The sequence below is a fragment of the Alexandromys fortis genome, unplaced genomic scaffold, assembly GCF_014885135.2.
Source record: "Alexandromys fortis isolate MF-2015 unplaced genomic scaffold, M_Fortis_MF-2015_v1.1 scaffold_1, whole genome shotgun sequence".
Taxonomy (NCBI): Eukaryota; Metazoa; Chordata; class Mammalia; order Rodentia; family Cricetidae; genus Alexandromys; species Alexandromys fortis.
The window spans coordinates 30,324,867-30,348,318 of record NW_026067927.1 but is presented as its reverse complement, the minus strand read 5'-3'; the positions used below and the strand labels follow the sequence as shown (position 1 = coordinate 30,348,318).

At 40.9% G+C, this 23,452-nt stretch overlaps 1 long non-coding RNA gene across 8 annotated transcripts in view; it reads left to right on the top strand.

The window, feature by feature from the left end:
• The window catches only part of LOC126502641 (uncharacterized), a 503,616-nt gene that overhangs the window by 419,905 nt on the left and 60,259 nt on the right, over positions 1 to 23,452 (top strand). The window contains exon 6 of one of the 8 annotated variants that reach the window (XR_007591998.1): positions 20,904 to 23,175. The exons of the other annotated variants lie outside the window; for them this stretch is intronic. This is a non-coding gene — a long non-coding RNA (uncharacterized lncRNA). Of the gene's footprint in view, positions 1 to 20,903; positions 23,176 to 23,452 lie in introns of those variants that run through there. 8 annotated transcript variants of the gene reach the window in all.

Sequence of the window (23,452 nt, the reverse complement as noted above, 5' to 3'; positions counted from 1 at the left end):
TCCTTTCCAGAAAGTTCTTACCTGTGTGTAGATCTAGAAGTATCTTATCCATGTTTTCCTATAGAGGTTTCCGTTTCAAACAATTTTTATAGTCTGTTTTGAATTCAGTTTTATCCACTGTGAGAATGGCGACCTAAATTGATTTTTGAATTGTGATTATAGAGTTTTCTCATCAACATCTTCTGAAGAAACCATCTTTTTCCAGTGTGTACTTTTGACATCATTATAAAAAAAAGCATAGTAAACCTATCATGTTTCTACTTCTCCTAAATTAGAAAATATTAGACATAGTATCTCTGTCAAAATCCCTTCTGTCATTATGACACATTATGACAGCCGTGGATGGCATGCAGATGAGTCAGTGCAACTAATCAAACAAATTTCCATTATTAAATTTCATGCCATGAGCTTTTTAATCATTAAATATAGAAAAATTGTCCAGATTGTATAGGACATACACGATTTCAATCAGATTTAATCTGTGTTCAGGGATGATTTGCTGGTCTCTACCCCATCTACTATCCTCAAGGTATGTTTCTTTATAAAATATAACTTCTTAAATATGAAAAATAATAGAAAAACTGGCCTGTTATCTGTCTTCCTTCAAGATCCTTCTTCTTTTTCCTCACCTTTATATCTTGCTGGATTCTGCAGGTTCTCCAAACCACACACACACGGCGAAGGACTCGTTGATGCCAAGAGCCACATAAAAGTGAACACATGTCACATTTGTATTCAGATGCTTTCTTTCCTTTCCCTTGTTCTCTTACCAACATTTGCTCCCTTGTTTTACTTTATGCTGTTAAATCATAGCATGTTTTCATGCACATTCCTTGACCAGCTCTGACCCCGATCAATCACAGACGAGACAGACTAGAAATGTAGCCACCTTCATTCACGCATCAAAATCCTTTCAGAACATGGTATTCATATAATATGAGTATCCAATAATTTTCCATATTCCAACCACATTTGTTTCAGCAAAAGATAAAGGCTAAATCCAAGAAAGAAGTAAACAGTATAGTTTGAGGACACAAATCTTTGGAATCCCTAATAATAACTCTATAAACATAATCCATGAGGCTCTTGATATAGTGGAAGCTAAACATCAAAGGGACAACGACTCCAAGGGTCGCTCAGAAATGGAGAATCTGAGGATTTATTAGAGGACTGCACAAAGTCAGTTCCCAGTTTCTCACTATAAGCAGGTCTAAGAGTTCTGGAAAATTCTTTCTCACTCCCATTCTGTCCCACTGGGTGTTTTCTGTCTATCTGAAAACATCTCAAGCCTCAAAAAGAATGGGGAGAGGTAGAATCATTTTCAGAGAAGAAGGTTTCAGAATTTAAAACAACAACTATAGAGACAGCTATAGAGACAGACATATCTGCACATACATATCACACACATGCTCCATAATCATGGATATAGCCTGTATCTTTCATCTATCTATCTATCTATCTATCTATCTATCTATCTATCTATCTATCTATCATCTATTTTCTTTGGTTTCCATAGTCTATGTGAACTTCCAGAATCAAGCCAGGCTCCCAGAAGCATTTGGTTGAAGGGTTCTTGGCACACACCAGGTTTGCAAAAGAAAGAGGTCCCTTTGAGTCCTATCTGGGATATTGAAACCACACCAGGATAGCTTTGAGAGCAAAGGGGACAAGCAACTTCAGAACATTTTGCGTCACATGTTTACAGCCTCTTTGCTTTATAATCTTATAAAAACGAATTTTTCTACCCCTGAATGCTTTAGCCTGTCTCTATTAGTCATCTCAGAGGGGATCACACAAGGCTTAGTAGGCCGGTCTCTCAGTCCTCCCAGCGGCCCGCAGCCCAGCGCTTTCTTTGCAGCACTATTTACTTATAAGCTTGGCTTTGGCAGCCAGTGAGTTTATTTTACATTTTACTGAAGTGTGAAGGGAAATGCTGATAGAAAAACTAAACAAATTCCCTCACGAGGTGGTATCTCCAAATGAGCAAAGTACCTAAAGGAGTCAAACATCCGGGCGCCCAGACCGCAAAGCCTAAGTTTTCTTCCCTATAAGGCACCCTCAGCATCTCCTCCTGCTATGCCTGGTGATAAGATCGCCTGGAAATTAATCACTAGGGCAGAGAAGGCTGTGTTCACTGTCGAGCTTCACTGAAAGTCTGTGGCCGGCCTCCCAGTGTTTCCTGTCATGAGCTTCAGAGAACCAGGTGTACAAACCTCCTTGTTGCTGCTTTAATACTGACCCCCGTGAGAGTCACACTCTTGGTTCATGTGAAATACTGTAAAACAGTGTGAATTTTTTCCTTTGTAAATGATCACCTATCTCACCAGAACACACACACACACACACACACACACACACACACAAATATATATACTTGAGACACATTTAAGTGCGAATAAAATAGTCTACAAAAGTTGGTTACAGGGATATAAAAAAGGCCAGGGTATTATCTCTCAGGAGTAAGAACTTGGACATATTTTTGAACATAAAAATGCAGACAGATGAAAGGGCTTTACATATAGGAAACCCAATAACTTTTTATAAGGACACAAAGTAGATGCCAGTTCTGTTTTCAGCTTTTTGTATCCCTGGATGACACTTAAGATTTTGTGTGTTTTGTCCACAGTGAAAATATTATGGGTTGTTAATGAGACATCATGAGATTCCTCTACCAGGGCCTCCCACACTAAAGATTGGCATGGATAGCAACTGAAGTACAGAGACAGTTTTAGAGATTGGTCACCCTGAGGACAGCACTATCAGAAAACCACCTGGAAAGCTAGGAGATGGTGTAGTTTCAAATGCAGCTAAAACACCAATGCCTCACCCAACAAAACCTTTTTCTTGTTCATTCTGCATGCCCGCTGTGAGAGTCTCTAGAATCTGCTTTGTGTCTCTTCAGTGAAGATCCCAGGCTAGGAGGCCTGCCACCATCCTTAGAACAGGCAGATCCTTCCAGGCAGGAAACAGAGAGTTCGCAGCTTTGCAAAGTACCTGTTCACTCTTTTACCCAGATTCCATTTTCCAAGTAAATTAAGGCTCAGCTTCCCAAAGTAGAAAATGCACTTTTCCCATGAATCCAGAATGTGAGCACTAGATTTAAATTGAAGCCCGAAGGCTTACCAGAAATAACATCCAGTTTACATTATATTTCTCTCCATTATTACCAATGAAAATTGAAAAATAGAAAGAACTGCTTATTAAACTTCACTGTTTAATTTGACCTCCCAATGGAGGGCAAGTTTTTGAATATATGTCATATAAAAGGAACCAATGTTTGTAAATAGTAGAAGTTTTACCAAGACCTTGTCCTGGGAGGCCTAATCTGTAGAGGGAAATTGAGGAAAGCAACCAGGTCCAGGGCTCTGATACATGCAGGACCAAAGGGAAAGCAACATCTATAAAACATTGATCTTTAGGTTACAGGGTCAGAGGGGGCCATAGTCAGGAGATGTGGGTGGTTTTCTGCACCCTAAGACTGAGGACTGAGACTTTTCCAAACTCCAGAGCATCCCAAGCCCAAGCTTCCCTGCCAGACTGGCACACACTGGTATATTCTGAGAGAGGCAGAATATGCTGAGAGAACCTTTTCCAAAGCACTGTACTGAAAAAGACCGAAGTTGAGGATTGAGCAGAGATTCAAGGAAAGAAAAACAAACAGGCAAAGGCAGTAGCAGCAAAAAGTCCCCACCCGCAACACAAAACATCAGCAGAAAATGCATGGTACACTGAGAGTAAGCACAGCAAGACTCCTCAAACCCAGACTAACTCCTAACCCTGTCCACAGTATGTCACTAGAAGGAGTGACATACTCATCCCCAGAAACAAACACCACACAGCTCAGTCTTCATTGTAATGGAGAGGATGGCTGGATGTCAAAAGAAATCATAGAGAATAAGAAAACAAAGGACAAGTGAAAGCCAGAACATCACCCTGAAACACAATTCTTCTTAAAAGCAGACACAGATATAACACAGATGTTGGGAGTATCTGGCAAGGAATTCCAAATAACTATGACTGATAAGTTACGGTCTCTGATTGCAAAGACCTATAAGGGGCTGAAGAAATGACTGCCTGGTTAAGAGAGCTTACTGCTCTTCCAGAGAACTCAAGTTCAGTTCCCGTCAGCCATGCCAACTTATAACTGCCATAACTTCAGCTCCAGAGGATCTAAGGCCCTCTCTGGCCTCCAAAGGCATGCGCCTATACATGGTACACACACACACACGTTAAATATTTTTTAAAGGTAACCAGCAAAGAAGATCAACAGAATATCCTCAGCAGATAGAACTACCTACAAGAAAGTATTAAGTACAGGTGTGAGAACCGAAAAGCACAGCGTTAGAGGATGGCATCCCAGACGGGTTCTGTTGTAGGCTTAACACACTGCTATACCGGTGCTCGTTCATCTGGAGCTGCAGAAATTTATTTTTGTTTTCTCTTTTCTCAGAACTTTGCAGATTAGCGATCTGAGCAGCACAAGTTGGTGGAGTTGGTTTCTTCGGAAGCCACTCTGCTCAGCCTTTAGATAACCATCTCCCAGCATCTCTGTGTGGTCTTCTGGATCTGTGTCCTCCTGTCTTTTATAAGAACCTGAGTCAGATTACACTGGGGCCCAGACCAATGACCTCGTTCTACCCCAGTCACCTCTTTAAAGATTCCATCTTTAAAACAGTCAAATTATGCAATCCTAGGTCTAGGACTTTCAAAATACAAATAGGGAGAAGGATGGCCTCAAACTCAGCCTGTGCCCTAAGGAAAGGCTCAGTAAACTTGAAGACTGAATCTGAAGAAAAAAATGCACAAATGAAACAAAGCAAGAATAGGGAAAAACTCCAACTAGACCATCAAAGAACGTATTAGGTGGACGGATGAAGATGATATTGAATGGGCTAGTATACATGAACTGTTTGTAATCTAGGGAGGAGAGAAAGGCAGGAAGAAATGGAAAGGAATAAAAATAGAGAATTAAAAAGCATCATAGTTTCCTCAGAGAAAAATAAACAATGGTAATGTGGCAGAGATTTGTTAAGGAAATATTTGATGGCTGAATGCATTTCCACCACATGGGAGGCTGAAAGGCCAGCATGAGCTAAATGTTCTGGGCTAGTCTGGGTACAAAATAAAACACACTGTCTCAAAAAGTCAAACAAAAAAATATTACTTGAAATCTTTTCAGAAGAGAACTATCCCAATAACAAGAAACAAACTTAGATCTATGCAAAACAAATAAATAAAATAAGGCACTGAAATAAGATATAAGACTTTTTTTTTTACATTTTTATCGCTTTGGAGAGAGAATTGTCTGAGCCATAGATAGAAACAAGCACTAAGTTTTATAGCATATATTAAAAGAGCACAATAGAAAAAAGCAGAATTAGCTGTGTATCTTTAACAGTTCTTACTTTATCCTTAAAGAGGTAGCATATTTAAGTGTAAACACTGACTAATTAAATACACATGAAGGAAAACCCAGGAACACCACTGAACATTCTTTAAGGTACGTGGGTAATATGTCTGTAGAGAAAGTAAGATGAAACCATAAAAAAAAGTCATGATAAAAGGGGGAAAAAAAAGAAGGGAAACATAGTAAATTAATAAAAAAAAAAACTGCTGCAAAGTTGGATTGGAACTCAGTGATGCCAGTAAGCACCAGCTTAGCCGTGGTGTGAATAAAGGAGCAGTGAACCAGGAACTGTGGCCGAAGTAAAGCTCAGGACCGTTGTTTACAAGAAATCCATTCCATTAATAGATATGACTGAGATGAATCTACTTTATCTTAGGTTGAGTTTTGTTGGTTTCAATCTCTCTGATATTTGCTTGATTCTGTTTAAGTTATTGAATTTGTAGGATCAGATTACTCATGATATACTTCCTCCCCACTTCTAGTGTCTGTAGAGTCTGTAATGATGTCTTACTTTTCACCATTAGTATGAAGAATTTACATTCTCCTGTTGGGTTTCCTGTACATTGAGGCTAGAGCTTTATAAATTTTTATTAATATTTATGTTATTTGTTGTTCAGTTTAAAGTATCATGGATACACATTTATTATGATTTTTCTTCTTTGAGTTATTTGAAGTAAAATTTTAATCTCTAGCTTTCTAAGATCAAAACCTAAATTATTAACCTCAGACTTCTACTTTTTTAAATATAAACATTTATATAGTTGTAATTTTCTACAATATAGTGAATTAATAGCATCTTGCCTACAAGATTGATATGTTGTATTTTCAAGTTTGTTTTATCCTTTGCCAGTTTAAAATGTTTTAAAATTCCCCTTGAGATGTCTTTGACCTATGGCTATTATCACTCATTTTGGCTTGGTGAGTCATTGAGTTTATTGGAGTTACTATGGGAGAGTAGGTGACTTTTGAGCAGCTGCACCATTGAAAAGCTTGCCCCAAGATGGGCAATGATGGACAAAAATCTTCATGACTGGAGGTCTTTGCAGTTTTCTGTACCTGCAGCAGAGAGACGCCTTCACCCTTGCAGGTATTTACTGGGGAGGAGCCTCATAAGGCTTAAAATTTTCATGTGGCTTTCATGAGTATCCACTCTTCTCCCTCCAGAAGGAAATCTTTAAATAAGTAAGAAGATCAATTATTATTTTTAATTGTTCTAAACATTCAAATAACACTGAAGAGGACCTGATTCTAATTGGGTCAGACTTCAGACCAATTTATGTTTTGGGGCATTAGTGGCTCAATTATAGATAATAAAAGCTTAGTAAGAACATCTGACAAAACAACTAGAGACCAAGGGAGAATAGAGAAAAGTACAACCAAAGCAAAACCGGTAACTAAAGCCATTGTCATTCTTGGCACTTGGGGGTGGCAGGTATGCCAGTGTACATACTGCAAGCTGAGTTCTCTAAGGAGGTCTCATATTGTGTCGGTTACAAATGCCAGTACAATCATCTGTCCAAATCAATCCATCACCAAATTATCAAAAACCATAAATTCTTGTTTGAGGGAAATGAAGGCAACATATAGAGTTGTAATAATACTCTATTGCTATTTCTAGACTTCAACAAAACTTACAAAATACGGAATGATGTAAGGAACTTTGACTCATCTTTAGAGAAATATGTGTGAAACCTTAAGAAAGTCAACAAGGTATAATACGTATCTCACGAAGTCATCCAAATAACTGAGATGAATATGCTCAAAGAACAAGCAGAAACCGTGCTTTCAGAGTGAAGGGAGGCTGTAATGGCAGGCTTGGAAAACAGAGAGTATTGGTGAAGAAGTAAAAGAGTCAAGCAGCAAACTAAGGATTAATTTGAACAGCACAGTAACTGACATAAAAACCCATTGGACCCAATAGTGGAAATCTCAAGCATTTCATCAAACATAAAGAGTTGCTTAAAGGTATATGAAGTATTACAAAGTAATTCTGTATTATTTCATTATAAATTTTGGTTATTTATGTTGTCCAAAAGATTTTTTTCTTACTTAGTTTATAGAGAACTAGCTCTTGTATAAAGTTGTTAATAAGTTAACTCTTATTTTTAACATTCACTATTTACCTTATTTTTTCTTAGAGCTACTGTGGATACATAATTTCCACCACTGGGTATTTTATTAGCATATTTTCATTCTTTGTAATATAACAATAATACTCAGGGACTTGAATGGTTGTGTTAGTAGACCTTTGGCCTCTTATAATGATACTTTCTTAGGTGCTTTGAATTTCAATATATTATTCTATTGCTTTGTTTATTATAAAAAGTTCAAGTAATACAAACATACATACATAAAGAAAAAGTAAATTCTCTTCTCAGCCTTGCCTTTAACACTTCTGCACAGTTACCCATTGCTAATAGTCTATTATTTAAAATATTTTTATTCACATAAATATGCATTGGGCTTTTTGAAGCCTGAAAATGTCCTTTTTTATGCTCACATCCTTGCCTGCATGTGCAAATATTTTCCCATGCGAGATTCCAGGGAGTGGGTTTCCTGGGTCAAGGGGTATGTACATGTTTAAATTTGATAAGTATTTTCAAATTGCACAGCACAAAAGGCTGTATCAGTTCATATGACAGCCGTGTGTATCCATACACACTTTCCTTCATCCTGGCTGACCTTGATAAATCACCAACATTTCAATTTATAATTTGATCCCTGCAGTATTTAAGCAGATAAGCATTCATTTCTAATGGGCTTGTTTTTTTTTTCTTTTGCTATTATGGGCTGTTCGGCATTTTATTGTTCTTCTTTGAAATTTTCTTACAGCCTTTTCATTCAAGAATCTGTTTGTAAACATTTTAATTTTCCATTTGTTTTGAGATATTCTTCTGAAGTTCATGTAGGTAAACTATGCACCTTAAGCAGTATTCCCTTAAAAGAACACAGAACTTCAAACTAACATATTATACATAACATTGTAGTATTGTTATATTTACTAGTTTTCTGTATACTCTGCCCAGTTGTTTACTCAAAACTGAGGCATGTTTAAAATGTTCATTAAGATGTTCATTTCCTATATTTTCTAGAATGGTTTTCATTTAGTTAAAAACCTCTGTGTAATCTCTAAAATTAAATTGTAGAATCCTAGATGTTGACATACATAGTTAACATCTAATGTTAGCACAAGTTTACAAACAAATAACAACTTGAGACTGTAGTGTGAATTTATATAGGAATTTTTTCTCAATTGACATAGCATAGGTACAAAATAGAGCAGATCAGAACTCTGGGAGCATTTTCTTATAATCTGAGAACATTATAGAAAACAAAAACCCATGAAAGTTTCTATAGAGTAGAACTTGGTCTCTCTCCAAAGCACAAAATTATGTTATTAGATATCATACCCTCTACCCCAGTGTTGGGGATCAAATCGAGGACCTTGATCATTTGAAGCGAACGCTATAGTAAACTACATTCACAGTCTGACACTGGATATCCAAACAGCAGCACAAGCTTGAGATGACAGCGTTTTATTTTGAGTCTTCCAAAAGAATTGCATCCAAAGTCAGGCCTGGTGGCACATGCCTGTAATTAGGAGGCCAAGGTGGAGGATTGTTGATGTGAGCCTGGCAATGCAGCAAGTTTCAGGGCAGCTCAGTGTACTTAGTAAAACCATGCCTCACCAAAGCGAAGGGGAGGGAAGGGGAAGGGAGGGGAGGGGAGGAAAATCAACTTTAACAACAAAAAGTATGTACACCTGCATTTGCCTTTGAGCAGAAGATTAAAGATATTCTCAGTTGCACGGGAGCTGAAGCAGAACCACGATATGAACTGTTTCGAAAGAGTGTTTAGAGTTTTACTTCAAGGAGGAGAAAAATAAGTGTAGAAGAAGGAAAAATGTGGAAGAAAAACAGAGGGATGAACTTAGTAAAGCGTGCGCTCACCCAAATATGTAAATGTTTGTAAAACTTCATTTCTATAATCTGGTATTTAAAAAGTAGTCAAGCCTATAATCCTAGCTACTCTAGAGTCTAACACGGGAGCATTAAAAGTTCAAGGCCAGGCTGGGCAGCTCAGTGAAACACTGCCACAAAATCAAAAGTAAAAAAGGAAACTACAGATGTAGCTAAGTGATACAGCGTAACCTAGCATGTGCGGGACCTGGATTCAATCCCCGCTACAAGAACAAACCAAAGACAAACGAGATCTAGAAAATACTAACAAGTTGGGGCTGGAGGCTCTCTAATGAGGGAGAAGACTGGCCTAACTAGGGATCTGACTTACCCTGTATGTTACCTGGGCATAAGCAGCTTCACCGCTACTAATAAGTCAGTGCTGTGCAGATATCAACATAATCTACGGGTAGAGAAAGAACTACAGAGATGGCTCATTGATGAAGAATGTTTGCTGCTCACACAGAGGACCTAAGTTCAGTTCCTAGCTCTCACTTTGGGTAATTCATAGTAACTCTGGCACCAGGGGAGCCAGCGCCCCTCTTCACTGGGCAACGGCACTCATGTGCATGACCGTAAGCACACACAGAATTTTAAAAATCCTTAGGGCCAACATAGAGCATGTGCCATCTGTGTACACAATAATGCAAAATGATCGTTCAGTCCTCGCTTTCTAATTAAAAACATTTTTCTTCTGTTCAGTTAACCAATGAAAGTCTGTCCCTCCAAACTATGAGCATCATTGTACAACCTCTGCCTTTAGACAGTTCCTCCTCAGGTTCAAAGATGCCTTTCAGAGACCCCAATAAAAGAGTTTTCAGGCTGGGTGGCCTCAAGGAAGAGCTCTGTCACCCCCTTGAGGCTCAGGGGACGCCACAGGAGAGGGGACAGAAAGAATGTAAGAGCCAAAAGATAAGATGTGCACTATGAAGGCGTCTTCTACACATGACAGAGCCATGGCACCCATGAACTCACTGGAGCTGTGGTGGTCTATGTGAAAGCCACAAGACCTGTACAGGATTGGGTCCCTCAACACATCATCACGGATGGAGGAGTGTCCCATAGAACCCCACCATTACCCAAGGAATATGAGCAATTAGCCTTTTGTTGGAGGAAAGCGTATCATTTTGTTCAGTGGTGTAACACTGATAAGTTGACATACTGAACCATATATATATATATATATATACTTTATAGGAGTTCTCTGTTAAATAATGTAAGTCATATATGAAACATTCATGGAGGATTGTTCTGTGACAGACTTCATTCTAGAAGCTTCCCACACACGAATCCCAAAGCATTCATGGAAGATTGCTCTATGGCAGACTTTATTCTAGAAGCTTCCTACATGTGAAGCCCTTTAGTTCTCGTGCACGTCTCTTTGACTAAGTACTACCATCTTTATTCTGGAGTAACAGAGTCTGGGGCATGAGGAATGTTTAGGCACTTTCCTCATTGCTAGGGGCTGAGCAGTAGAGTTGAAAATTAAACACATGTTCTGAAGACAGAACATCCCAGGAATACCTGTGAACAGACACCATCACACCCGAAGACTGAGCACCAGTCTTCATCGGTCACAGCATAGGGCACGTTGCTGTGCCAATTCTCCATTAAAATTGCCAGGTATAGAAGAATCTGGTTGCCTGGCTACTCAAATACCTTCCCCAGATAGAAGTGTGCGTGTGCAGATAGAAGTCAGTGTGTGCAGATAGAAGTGTGCGTGTGCAGATAGAAGTCAGTGTGTGCAGATAGAAGTGTGCGTGTGCAGATAGAAGTCCGTGTGTGCAGATAGAAGTCTGTGTGTGCAGATAGAAATGTGTTGTACAGCATTCCTGCTCACAAGCAGTTTGCCTACAACATGAGGTATCAAAAAACCTACATGCTCCCACACCCAGGTATTATGAACAGAAAAAAAATACAAGGAATCCCAAAAGTATCCTAATTCTTAAAGCTAAAATTCTACAGAAAACACACTTTTAAAACATATTAGTCTGTGTGTACACTTTCTTCATCGAATTGAAATCTGCATCACTATTCTCCTAAAGACTCGAATCTTGACCACTGCAGAAAGTTTGCGTCTCTTTCTCTTCCATCTCTCTGGGCATGGTTGACATGTTCAGTGGGCAAGGCACAGAAATGGCTCAAATTCATCAGAGACCTAATAGCACAAAAGGCACCCTCAGGTTGGATTACGTACAACTTTACTGTATCACTTTCAGACATAGGTTTACTGTTTAATTAATCAAGTTTTCATCCACAGTGCCTATTTTTCTACTGAGTCCTGCCAAAAACACTCTTTGGCAGATGGTAAAATAATGAAATCATTGGCTCTAAATTCCAAAATCTTGGAGATAATTAGAAGACTTGATACAGGTAACATTTATTAGTCATGAAGATTTTGACAGCCTAGAGAATTCTTCAACCCACACAATTTCTAAAGGAAGAAAAAATTCTTTTTTTGAACACTGAACAAATTATGCTTTTTTTGACAAGAAAGAAACACATTTCACATGGTTTAACCAGTGAGGGTTTCTTTTTTTATTTAATAAAACTTAAGTATAAAGAAGGAAAGTCATGCTTCATAAAACCCATTCTGTATCGAGCCACAGGAAGTTTGACGATAGCTGGGAGGTGGCCCATCAATAAAGTCCCCTGGTTTGTCCAGTAAGGTCTCACCATGAAACCATGAGGACCCGAGGACATGACTTTTGGTCCCCAAAACACACCTAGATAGTTTGACTGTTGAGGAACATGCCTGTGACTCCAGCACCTGGGAGGCAGAGACTGGTGAATTCCTGGGGCTCACTGGCCAGCCAGCCTAGCCTACTTCACAATGTCTGGATCATTGAGAGATTCAGTCTTTTTTAAAAAGGAGCTAGGGGCTAGGGCATGGGAAGCAAAAGGAGAGACACCAGCCTCTTGGAATATACCAAATGGTTGCGGCTTGTAGAGCGGTAGCAGCAGGTGTAGTGAAAACGTCTTTAATCCCAGCACTTGGGAGGCAGAGGCAGGTGGATCTCAGTGAGTCTGAGGACAGCCTGGTCTACAGGTCTACAAAGCAAGTTCCAGGACAGTCAGGACTGTTACATAGAGAAACCTTGTCTCAAGAAAGAAAATCAAAAAACAAAAAAACAAAAAAAAAACTGCTCTGAAAGGACAATTATCAGGATCTGCAGTTGAATTTGGGACGGATGTGCACAAGTGTGAGAGCAAAGTCAAGGCTCATCTATGGGCTGGGCGAGAGATAATATCAGCTGATGATCTGGGGCACCCGGGGGAGGATGTAAAAATCCTGTCTGGAGTCTCTGCCTGCTATAACTACTGTGTACCTAGATGTAAACTGTTTACAGAATGTTGACAAAACTCACAGGACAGGCAATGCAAACTCATGCTGGGAGCCTTAAATTTAAACGTCATGTTTACACATGGGTTCCATGAAGATCAAAAAATAAAGGGGTATGAAAGCTGTGTCCTGGAAAATTCAGGTCGCTGAGGTAAAAGAATACAGTGAGAGACACTGAGAAGAAACAGCTTAGGAGGTAGAACTCAGAGAGTGTAGAGTCCTGAAAACAAGGAAGGTGTTTTAGGAACAATTAAATTAGTGATGCATCTAATAGGTAGATGGGTGGTATACGACAAAGAGATAATAGATAGGTAGATGACAAAAATAGATAGATATAGAAATATAGATGACTGATGATAGATGGATAGATAGATGATAGATAGATAGATGATAGATAGATAGATAGATAGATAGATAGATAGATAGATAGATAGATAGATGATAGATATTTTAATCTCGGTATCAACAATGCAAAACAAAAAAAACAAACAATGATTATTTGAGTATTTGTAGCTTTAAAAATCACCGTTTCAGATAAATTCCCACAATTGATAGGTGAGTCCTTCTAGAGGCAAGGACAGATTTTTCTTTCCCTAGCTCCTAACACAAAGAGACTCTCACGCACTACCACCATAGCTGCCTCTTCTACAAGCTTCTTCTATTGATCCCATTTTTACATTAGAAAGTGGGTATGTCCAACGAATCTCTAAAATTGTCTTAGAATCATCTGAATAGCTTGATAAACATTCATCTGACAGGTGAGTTTTGATTATTTCCATTCGGATAATCTCCTAATGGCACTGAGCTGGGAACCACGGGCTGTTGGCACATGAGAGCAAACTGTACAGTCTACCAAGGAGATCTTATAAGAGTGAAGACTGAATCTCAGGGACATTAAATAACATGCCAAAGACCAAACACTAGGAAATCAAAGACAGAAGTAAATCCTACCTCTTCTCCCTCCCACCATGCCACTTCCTTTTGCTTGGCCTGGCTTTGCTCGGATGGATAGATTTTCATGTTTCTCAGACTTCAGTCAGTAGAAACTTGGTGAAAACCCAGTTTTCACAAATGTGAAGAAGGGAGGAGACGTCTTCTGCAGGAGCAGCTAACGCCTCAGCAGCATTTGCAAAGGCCACCGCTTGTCCGTCTGCGCTCATGCGTCTTCTGAATCTTGGCTCTTGAATAAGTGACATCTTTCCTCCTTACCAGCTTTGCCAGCCTCTCCCCTTTTCTCTCCAGGCATTGTCCTTCCTTGAAGTTACAGCTTCCCCTCACTATATGTCCATATATGTTCACAACTCACTAATTAACTTACTGTCATCCTCACATTAATCATTTTTTTCAACATTTCTACAGTACCTTATTTCTAGTGAATTTAAACAACTTTCCTTTTATGCAGTCATTAAAAATTTGTATTTAAAAATAATTTTCAAAGAAAGACTTCCCATTTAATAATATCTATAGGTAAAGGGGGACATACAAAATAAGATAAAACGGAGGGGGAATGAAGAAAAAATAGTAAGAAATGGCAGTTGCCTGGGAATTCCCAAACCTTGTCAATATTCTCGATCCAAATTCTTTAATTTAGTGACAGTGGTGGTCGCCAGTGATTAAGGGCATATTAGATACCGTGCTTGTCCGTTTTCTAGTTGCTGTGACCAAAGCCTTGACAGGAAGCATCTTAAGGGAGGAACAGCTTGCAGACCCTCACAGTAGGGAAGGTGTGCAGCTCCATGTTTGAGGCTCTGTGCAGCTGGGACCCCTCCCTCTCTCACAGCCCAGCAGAAGAGGAGCGAGAAGGCTGGAATTTAGGCCAAGCCATAGCAACAAATCCCATCTCCCAGCTAAACCCTACCTCCTGTAAGTTCCGCAATCTTCCAAAACAGTGTCAGAAGCTGGAACCAAGTGTTCAAACTCATGAACTTCTGGGTGACGTTTTACACACAAAACATACTAGATATGAAAGAACAAGTTAAGTTAAACCTGTAAGGGATGCTTTAGTCAGTCCTTCCACTGAAGGAGCCTGAGATGGGGATCTCTGTCGTTGTCGGATAGCTGTGGACTGGGCAGTGAGAGGTAACCCTTCTGCGGGCTGGTTTTTGCTTTGCCATGATGAAGGGGAAAGGTGTGCTTTGGTTTGTAGTTTTGGAGATGTCGGTCCACGATGCTTGGCCCTGCTTCCTTTGGCACGGGGTGAAGAAGTGCACTGCGGCAGGAAGAGAGGAGAAAGCTCACCTCATGGCAGTCAGGAAGGAAAAAGAGGGCCAGAGTCTGCCCATCTCTTGGAGGGTACACCTACCAGAGACTCGCCTTTCTTCAACTGGGACCCACCTCTTAGTGTTCGCTGGGCTCCCAACAGCACCACAGATCAGTTCTTCAGTCAATGAGCCACCGGGACTAGAGCGCTTACGGATCTACACCTGAGGACGTCAGGCTCCCAGGGCCGAGTTTCTCTCCCTCTGTCGTCTTCTCTGCAAACAACCAGACAGCACTTTTTCCAGGGACAGTGACCGTGTTGGGTTTGCTTTTCATCTTTGGAGCTATTTCAGGGTAGAACTCTGGAAATTGGCCAGCTCTGCACACTAACTGCACCGGTGTTTGTAGCCTGATTACGTGTAAGAAAGGATAGCTTTGTGGTTGAGATGTGTTTCTTGCAAACAGCAGAATGTTGGATCCTGTTTTCGTATCCAATCCCTTAGCCTGTGCCTTTTTATAGGTGAATTGAGACCATTAATATTAAGTGATATTAGTGACCAGTGGTTGTTTACTCCGGTTATTCTTACTGTTTTCGGTAGTAGAGTTTGTGTGTGTCCCTTAAATTAAATTAAAAAAAAAAGAATATCTAAAGGAAATATAAGCCAATACATAATAAAATGCTTTAGAACAAAAAAAAGAAAGAAAGAAAGAAAGAAAGAAAGAAAGAAAGAAAGAAAGAAAGAAAGAAAGGATAGCTTGTGTGACTGTGCTGAGAATCGCAGTGTCTCAGATTAGAACCCGATTCTACCTCAGGGCGTATAAAGCCCTGAGCGGGATACTGAGCATCCACGCTTCAGCTCCTGCAGCAGGATGATGGGATGGTAACTGTCCAAACTCCACAGAAGTGAGGATGCCAACGTGGAAGCCACGTATAATTCTGAGAATAGTGCCTGAAATAGTAAATGTTCCACACGTGTATGTGTTTATCTCCTTGTTATCAAGTTTTAAAAATACTGAGCCTATTTCCCAGCTAGTACCCACCTTTCGATGGTGCTTTCTGTCGGTTTCTGTGTTGTACACGTACCCTTCCCGAGTGCAATGATATCAGTGTGCCTGCCAGGTGAGGGGACTGAGGAGCTCTTCCTCTGGACAATGTTCCTGAGTAGTTACAGGCCGGGTGTCCCGGAGGCCATGACTATAGAGCAACTCTGATTGACCGCAGTAGTCAAATTTATCTTGCAATTTCACTCAAAGTGACTTCACATGAGGAAAAAAAAATGTGTCCCTAAAATCTGTGCAGAAGCTACTGCAACATTTGTGGTTGCAAACAGAAAGCAGTTTTCCTCATTTGTTGCACCCTGCAGTGTTTGCTCAGGTGCAACTTGGCTTCCACATGAGCTGAGTCGGAAAACCCACCGTTGAGTTATAGAGACGTTGTCATACTCATCTCTCATAACTTCTCAAACAAAATCATACTCCCTAAAAAGCTCTTCTCTACAGTCCCTCTGGCAGGTCTCTCTGTGGAGTTGTGCCTTCTTTGGAGCCCCACCAGAGTCTGCCTTTAAGCATGAACACATTTTTAATCAAGCAAGGAAATCTGTGAAGTATAAAGTTCACCATCGCTGGAGCTGCAGGGAACTGCCTCGTCCCCGTGGTGAAGGAGCTCGGCTGGACAGTTTATTCCAGTTGCCCCCAGTCCTCCTCCCTGTGCGCCTGGCTGCATTTCCCAAGTGGCTGAGAAGAGCAAACTTCAAGGAAATAATGTTGACTTACTGACACGCAGGCTCCTAACGCCAGATGGATAGCTTTATTTTTTTTTTCCCCTAATGAAAGAAGTGTTTCCAAGGTCTATTCACCAGAGGCGTCTTTATTCAAGAGCCATATGAGACACAAAACAACGTGACAAAGTTCAGTTAACTCCAGAAGTAAACTTCCAATTTGAGTACTCTAAGAAGTGGGCAAATTGTATCATAGAACACGGAGGGAGTACATTCTGTCTCTAGGACTGCACCCATCTGTCTGGGAAATGCCTGAACATGGATTTCAGGTGTGATGGTTTCTGAACGGGAAGCAGCCCACTGGGGGGGGGGGGTGAGGGGGGTCTGCTTATTTATTTCAGTGCTTCTCAACCTTCCTAGTGCTGTGCCCCTTTAATACAGTTCCTCATATTGGGGTGATTCCCACTACCACCAGCAGCATAAAGTTGTCTCTTTCCACTTCCTGACTGTAATTGTGCTGCTGTCGTGAACCGTAGTGTAAATTTCTGATGTCCAGGAGAGCTACTACCCGACCCCCAGGGTGACCAGACCCACAGGCTGAGAGCCACTGCTTAACTTGATCGTTTATCTGTTGACTAAATCTCATGCCTTCCCTCAACTTGTAGCTCGGAATATTTCACCGACTTCTTACCAGCCTGTTTGCGGTAATTGCACAGAGGGATAAGATAACTAAAATTAGCCTTTCACTTGTTCAAAAAATATTTTTAAAGCTGACTTTTGAGTGCATATTACTTTATTTTAAAAATATGAGATTGACTCACGCTGTCTACATGACTATAATTATCTGTGTGCTTACATACATTTCTATGTTTATCTATACTGCAACTTAAAAATAAATATTTAGGCAGCATTTACAGTTCACAGGCCAATGAGGTATTTCAAGCAACCCACAAGTTCAGCAGCCAATAGACGACATCTCAGACTGAGCTAGCATTCCAAATGCAGTCGTCAGCCATCTAGAGCTGCCGTGGTGCTACTTGGAGGGAATGAGCAAAGGATGAGACTTGAGAGACTAATTAAAAAGAAAGAACAGTCAGGGAAAAGTCTAGATCAAAGCTTCTTAAACTGTGGCTGAGACCCCTACAAAGGTCTCATAACTGGATGTGGGAATTGTGAAAATTTTGGCAACGGTATAAAATTTCTGAATGCAGGATAACAAAAATAAATAAGTAAAGGAGGAGGAGAAGGGGAAAGAAGGAGACGGGGAGGAGGAGGAGGAGGAGGAGGAGGAGGAGGAGGAGGAGGAGGAGGAGGAGGAGGAGGAGAAGAGGAAGAGGAAGAGGAAGAGGAAGAGGAAGAAGAAGAAGAAGAAGAAGAAGAAGAAGAAGAAGAAGAAGAAGAAGAAGAAGACTCAAAACCAAAGGTGTGTGAATCCCCAGTGTTCCTGATAGTACTGGCGCAGCACCCGTGACGTCACTGACACAGTGTGCACTTTTTGCACTGCGCATGCCATCACGCTACATAACACCAGGAGCACTGCCTGTAACAGCTTAGACTGGAAGCCTTTGTATGCTGTGGCTTGAGGTGGTCTTATTGTACATGCAAATGGTCTTCTGGAAAGATCTTAACCATTATCTCCCCAAATTAACAGCTTGGTGTTCTCCTATATTCCTTAGCACTTATCAGGTTAACACATCCTTATGCTGTATTGTATTAGACAGACGTGCAGGTCTATCTCACTTGTGTATAAATGTGCTTTCGTCTTTTTATAAGTGGTAAGAATATATGTATAACTATAGTGGGTGGTTTTGTGTGTCAACTTGACACAAGCTAGAGTCATCAGAGGAAGGGGCTCAGCTGAGAAAATGTCTCCTTGATAACCAGCTGTAAGGCATTTTCTCATTTAGTGATCAATGGGGGAGGGCCCAGTCCATGGTGGGTGGTGCCATCCCTGGGCTGCTGGTCCTAGTTTCTATAAGAAGGGGGTTGAGCAAGCCATGGGAAGTAAGCAAGAAGCTCCCCTTCATGGCCTCTGCATCAACTCCTGCCTGCAAGATCCTTCCCTGTTTGAGCTCCTGTCCTGACTTCCTTCAGTGATGAATAGCAATGCTGACGTGTGAGCCAAATAAACCCTTTCCTCTCCAACTTGCTCTTTGGTCCTGGTGTTTTATTGTAGCAATAAGAACACTAACTATGATGATAACAAGGAATTGTTTTTAAAATAAATGGTTATTTGACAGTAAATTTCTGACTTGTCTACCTGTTTGACATACCTATACTCCCCGCATTATAAAACAATTTCTAAGTTGGAAAGGAGTCAGGAGTGGATAAAACCTTAAGAAGGTATAATCTGCATGCTGCACAACAGTGGTCGTCATATTTCTTTAGTGACTGAGCTTTTTGATTTATTGCTTGGCAATATTCCATGCTTAAAGGGAAATAGATGAAAGGAGTAGCTTCTGATCTCATGCCTTATACTTGCATCCAAGTCAAAGTGAATTAGAATCGTCTCATTAGCAAGTCCTGTCCAAGTATTGTTTTACTTGGACTTACCGACCTGATTTCTCTGTCTGCACTCTTTTCCAAATGCCAATTCCAGCAATACTCAAGTCACGTGACCCTCAGACCCAAGGCTCTGCATTTGGCTCATCCCGGAAATCCTACACATTTGACTTTCTTCTCTGTTGCTTGACAGCAGTATTTCCACATGTGGGGCAGGATGTAGGGACACAGGAGTGACTTTCCTTGTCAAGCCGTGGTTTTATGCTTTGAAAAATATGTTACAGTCAGAAATCATTCCAGAAGGAGCTCAACAGATGTCTTGGTATGTAAGAACACTTGATTTATATGAGGACCAGAGTTTGAGTACCCAGGACCTGGGAAAACCCAGGGCGTGACTGTAAGTACCCCATTTAAGACTGAGTTGGGGAAACCCCCAAAGCTTCTGGCCAGCTAGCCTAGCTGAAACAGCGAGCTTCGGACCCTGTCTCAAGGCAATAAGGCAGAAAGGGTCAGAGTAAACACGGAAGGTCCTGCTTGTGCTTCCTCATGTATGTGCACAGGCAATGCACATGCCCATATACCATGTACACACATATACATGTACATACATAAATACTTGCATGTTCCATATATACCTATACACTACACACACATACATACACACATCTGCACACCACATGCACATATGCACACTACACACACACTTTCACACTGTACACATGCATACACACACACACACACACACACAATCATCCCAGAATTATCCTCTTCCTCTCCTTTCTACCCTCTCCACCCCACTGCATATCTCTTTCAAAAGCCACCCAGCTACATTTTGGAAATAAAAGTTCTGTCTTGCTTTGTTTTAATGTGGAGATTGATATTATCATTACCTTTCACCAGTGACTTGCTTAATAACGGACGGCTTCATAGAAACTTAAAATGAAGATTCTCTTCTCAGTAACAAACTTTTAAATAAAACAGCTGGAGACACGTGTTTTTACAGCTGGAAGGGATCTTTGTGATTATTTAATCCCGCACCTTTATTTAATAAAAGAAGCATGTGAATGCTTGAGAGGCCAGTGTCTTGTCACAGCCAGAGCCAAGTCCCTGGGCTCCCACACAGACTCCGTCCAGCTCTCTGCTCACACTGTCTTGCAGTCTGCATATAAACGTTCCCCATAGGCTGATGTGCCCTAGCTCTTGGTGCCCAGGGGTAGCATTGCTTTGGAAACTTGTGGAATCTTTAGGAAGTGGAATCTTGCTGGGAGAAGTGGGCCACTGAGGCTGGGCCGTGAAGAGTCATCACCCTGCCCCACTTCCTGTTCGCTCCCAGCTCACAACTGTGGGTAGACCGTGGCCAGCAGCCTCATCTTCTTCCCTACAGTAATGGACACTAGCCCCTCAAACTGTGAGCCAAAATAACCTTCCAGGTGCTTCCTGCCTGGTACCTGGTGATAGCTACATGAAAAGGAACTAAGACACACAGGGTGAGCATTTGGGTGCTGGGCCACACTGGAGAATAGAATTCTGAAGCCCATGTTGTCTTTATTTATCATTAAATGCCGGCAACTTTGAATAAGTCACTGAAATGCTCTGTATCTCACTATTGACACTTCTTTAAATGCAAAATCCATGTGTCAAGAGTTATAGGTGTGTGTGTGTATTGTGTACATATTCACGTACAATACAGGTGCCCAGGCCCTTTCAGATCCAGCATCACTTTTGGAGTTATTTAGAAACGGAGTTGTTTTTTTTTTTTTTTTTTTTTTCACCAGCAACAGCATGATCAAGAAAGGAAATAAATTGCCTTCAATCTCGAAAGCACCAAGAAGACACCATCTCTTAACCTCCAAGAGCCTCATTTAATTACCTACGGTGATGCCAACTCAACGGACCACCTATCCCAATTAAGCGGCAGCGCGTGCTAATTATCATTAGACTTAATTGGTTTCCCAATTCAGCAACTTCCCTGATCAAGTCTGCCCCAGTTAAGTGGCATTTATTGAACTACCTGAATCTTGCTTAAACGAAACAAAAGAAGAATCCCAGCTCAAGTTCAGCAAATATAACCTACTTTCACCAAGTCACAGTAGCCAGCTTCTAATTAATTTTGCAAAGCAAACAACTAGGATTGGGAACAGGTATCATCGTGTCTTCTGATTAGAATGGGTATTTTAGTAAAAATCAAATAAGAATAAGCAAAACATTTCAAACAATCAGCAAATGTGTGGAAATGAACAAATATTTACTAACATACTCCCTTTTCCTCCTCAGAAGTATTTTTTGACAACGCTGTTGTGACTGTTTCATCCTCTCATACGGTCTGCTCTTGAGAGCAGAGCTCCTCTCTTTGGCAATAACACATCTTCTGAGAGTGGGTATGCATGTCGAAGGGGAAGTTGTTCTCTTAGGCTCAGCATTCCCAGAGAAGAGTGTGTGCACAATAGTTCACTATCCTATGCAGCTGGGTATGGTGGCCCATGGCTAAGATCCCAGGATTCAGCTTGTTGAACCAGGAGGGTCATGGCAAGGCAGCCTGGGTGAAATTGTGAGATGCTGTCTCAAAAAGGAATAATAAATAGTTGAATTTGCATCAGTAAAATAGATCACAGGGAAGCTGAGTACTTGAGCAATACTCAAGAAGACCTTAGTTCATTGGGTTTTATAGTGTACACAGGTTTTCAAAAATTGGGGTGGAATGTAGCAGGAAGGTTAACTGTCCTTTTGGAATGCTCTGTTCATATGTGGTAGCAATGGTAAAGATAAGTGAGCTCTGGTGTTGAAGGTGGTGGTTAGTGAGTCCAAGTCTGCACAGTGTATAAACTGTGTCTTCCTCTCTGAATGGGCTTGAGTTGTCCTTTGAGCAATGCTGGAATTCTCAGCTCAGACTCCTCCTGGTAGACTTGAGAGTGAGGGCGGTATCAAAGAAGGAACGTGTTATCCTGACAGTCACGCGTTCCCTCGGTTCAAACCGCCAATAATAGGATAAAAGGGAAAGATAGCAGGACCTGGCAGAATTGGGGTTCATCCTGCAATGAGTTTTCAGATTGTTTTCCAGGGTGTTAAGGTCTGTTTCTCCACATCTAAGAAAGAGCCTTATGGTCAAAGTCGCCTTGGAGAAGGAGACAATGGTCATGAGGATAGATGCCCACCTCAGAGTACAGTATACTCCAGCAGTGGCATCTCTTGGCTAGACTGGACGGCATGCTACCCACTGTTCAAGTAGGATTTATCTTTGCTAAGCACAACCAATCATCAGGATTTTCGGAACTGCCATCAGAATCGCTGTTTGGGGAATGAAGGGTGGGGAGAGGAGGATTGTGGGCAGGACAGGATGAGTGTGTACAGACATGGGCTTGGGGAACGAGCTACTTGAGATGAAAACTCTAGCACTCACTCTCTTTGACAAGGGTTGTCCCAACCTAAGGTGATGACGGATGTATCAGGGAACCCAACGTTGGAGACTGGAGAGGTTGCTCAATGCTTAAGAGGCCTTGATGCTCTTCCAGAGAACCCAAAGTTGGTTTCCAGAACCCCATCCATGGCTTACAACCTCCTGGAACTTCAGCTCCAGGGGATCTGACACCCTCCAGACCTTCTTGGATGCCTGCTCTCAGGTGCACAAATGAGGATAAATATTAATCTTTTTATAAAAGAATCCCAAAGCTAATCAACAGAAGATCCCAACCTTGCAAAGCTGGTGGTGTCAAGAACGCACATTCTCAGAAGGGAAAGTAACACAGATGCTTTTTGGAACTGTCATTATTTTTCCAGCCATTTCTATGATACTGCAGTAAGACAACTTTATTTCACAAATGGAGAATAACAATAACAATAATAAATTATGATATGAACATAATAGGTCTCGATTTTATTGATACAGGGCTGAAAATGCTTCAAAGTTCCCCTACCCAAAAAGTGTTTCAACAAAAAGTGGTCTTCCTTCAAGAAGCTAATGCATAGTGTCTGAGCTGATGGAACTATTACTTCGGTAGAGAGCACTGCAGGCACCACAGGACACGGAGCAACTTAGTTCTCTAGAAGGCTATTTAGCTAATTAAAATCAATGTTCCCTGTAATATATGAAATTGCCTCAGATACAATTTCTATATGCCTCCTCATAATTGAATTAAAATGTTCCTGCCTAAAGCAAATCTAAGAGCAGAATTGTTGAAGGTAGACCTGGAAGGGGTCTTTGGTATTACAAGTTCCCAGCCATTCATTTTACATTTAATTATTTTAATGATTTATTTATTTTTAATGCTCAAGAATTCGTGTGTGTGTGTGTGTGTGTGTGTGTGTGTGTATACCAGGCCTGTGCAGG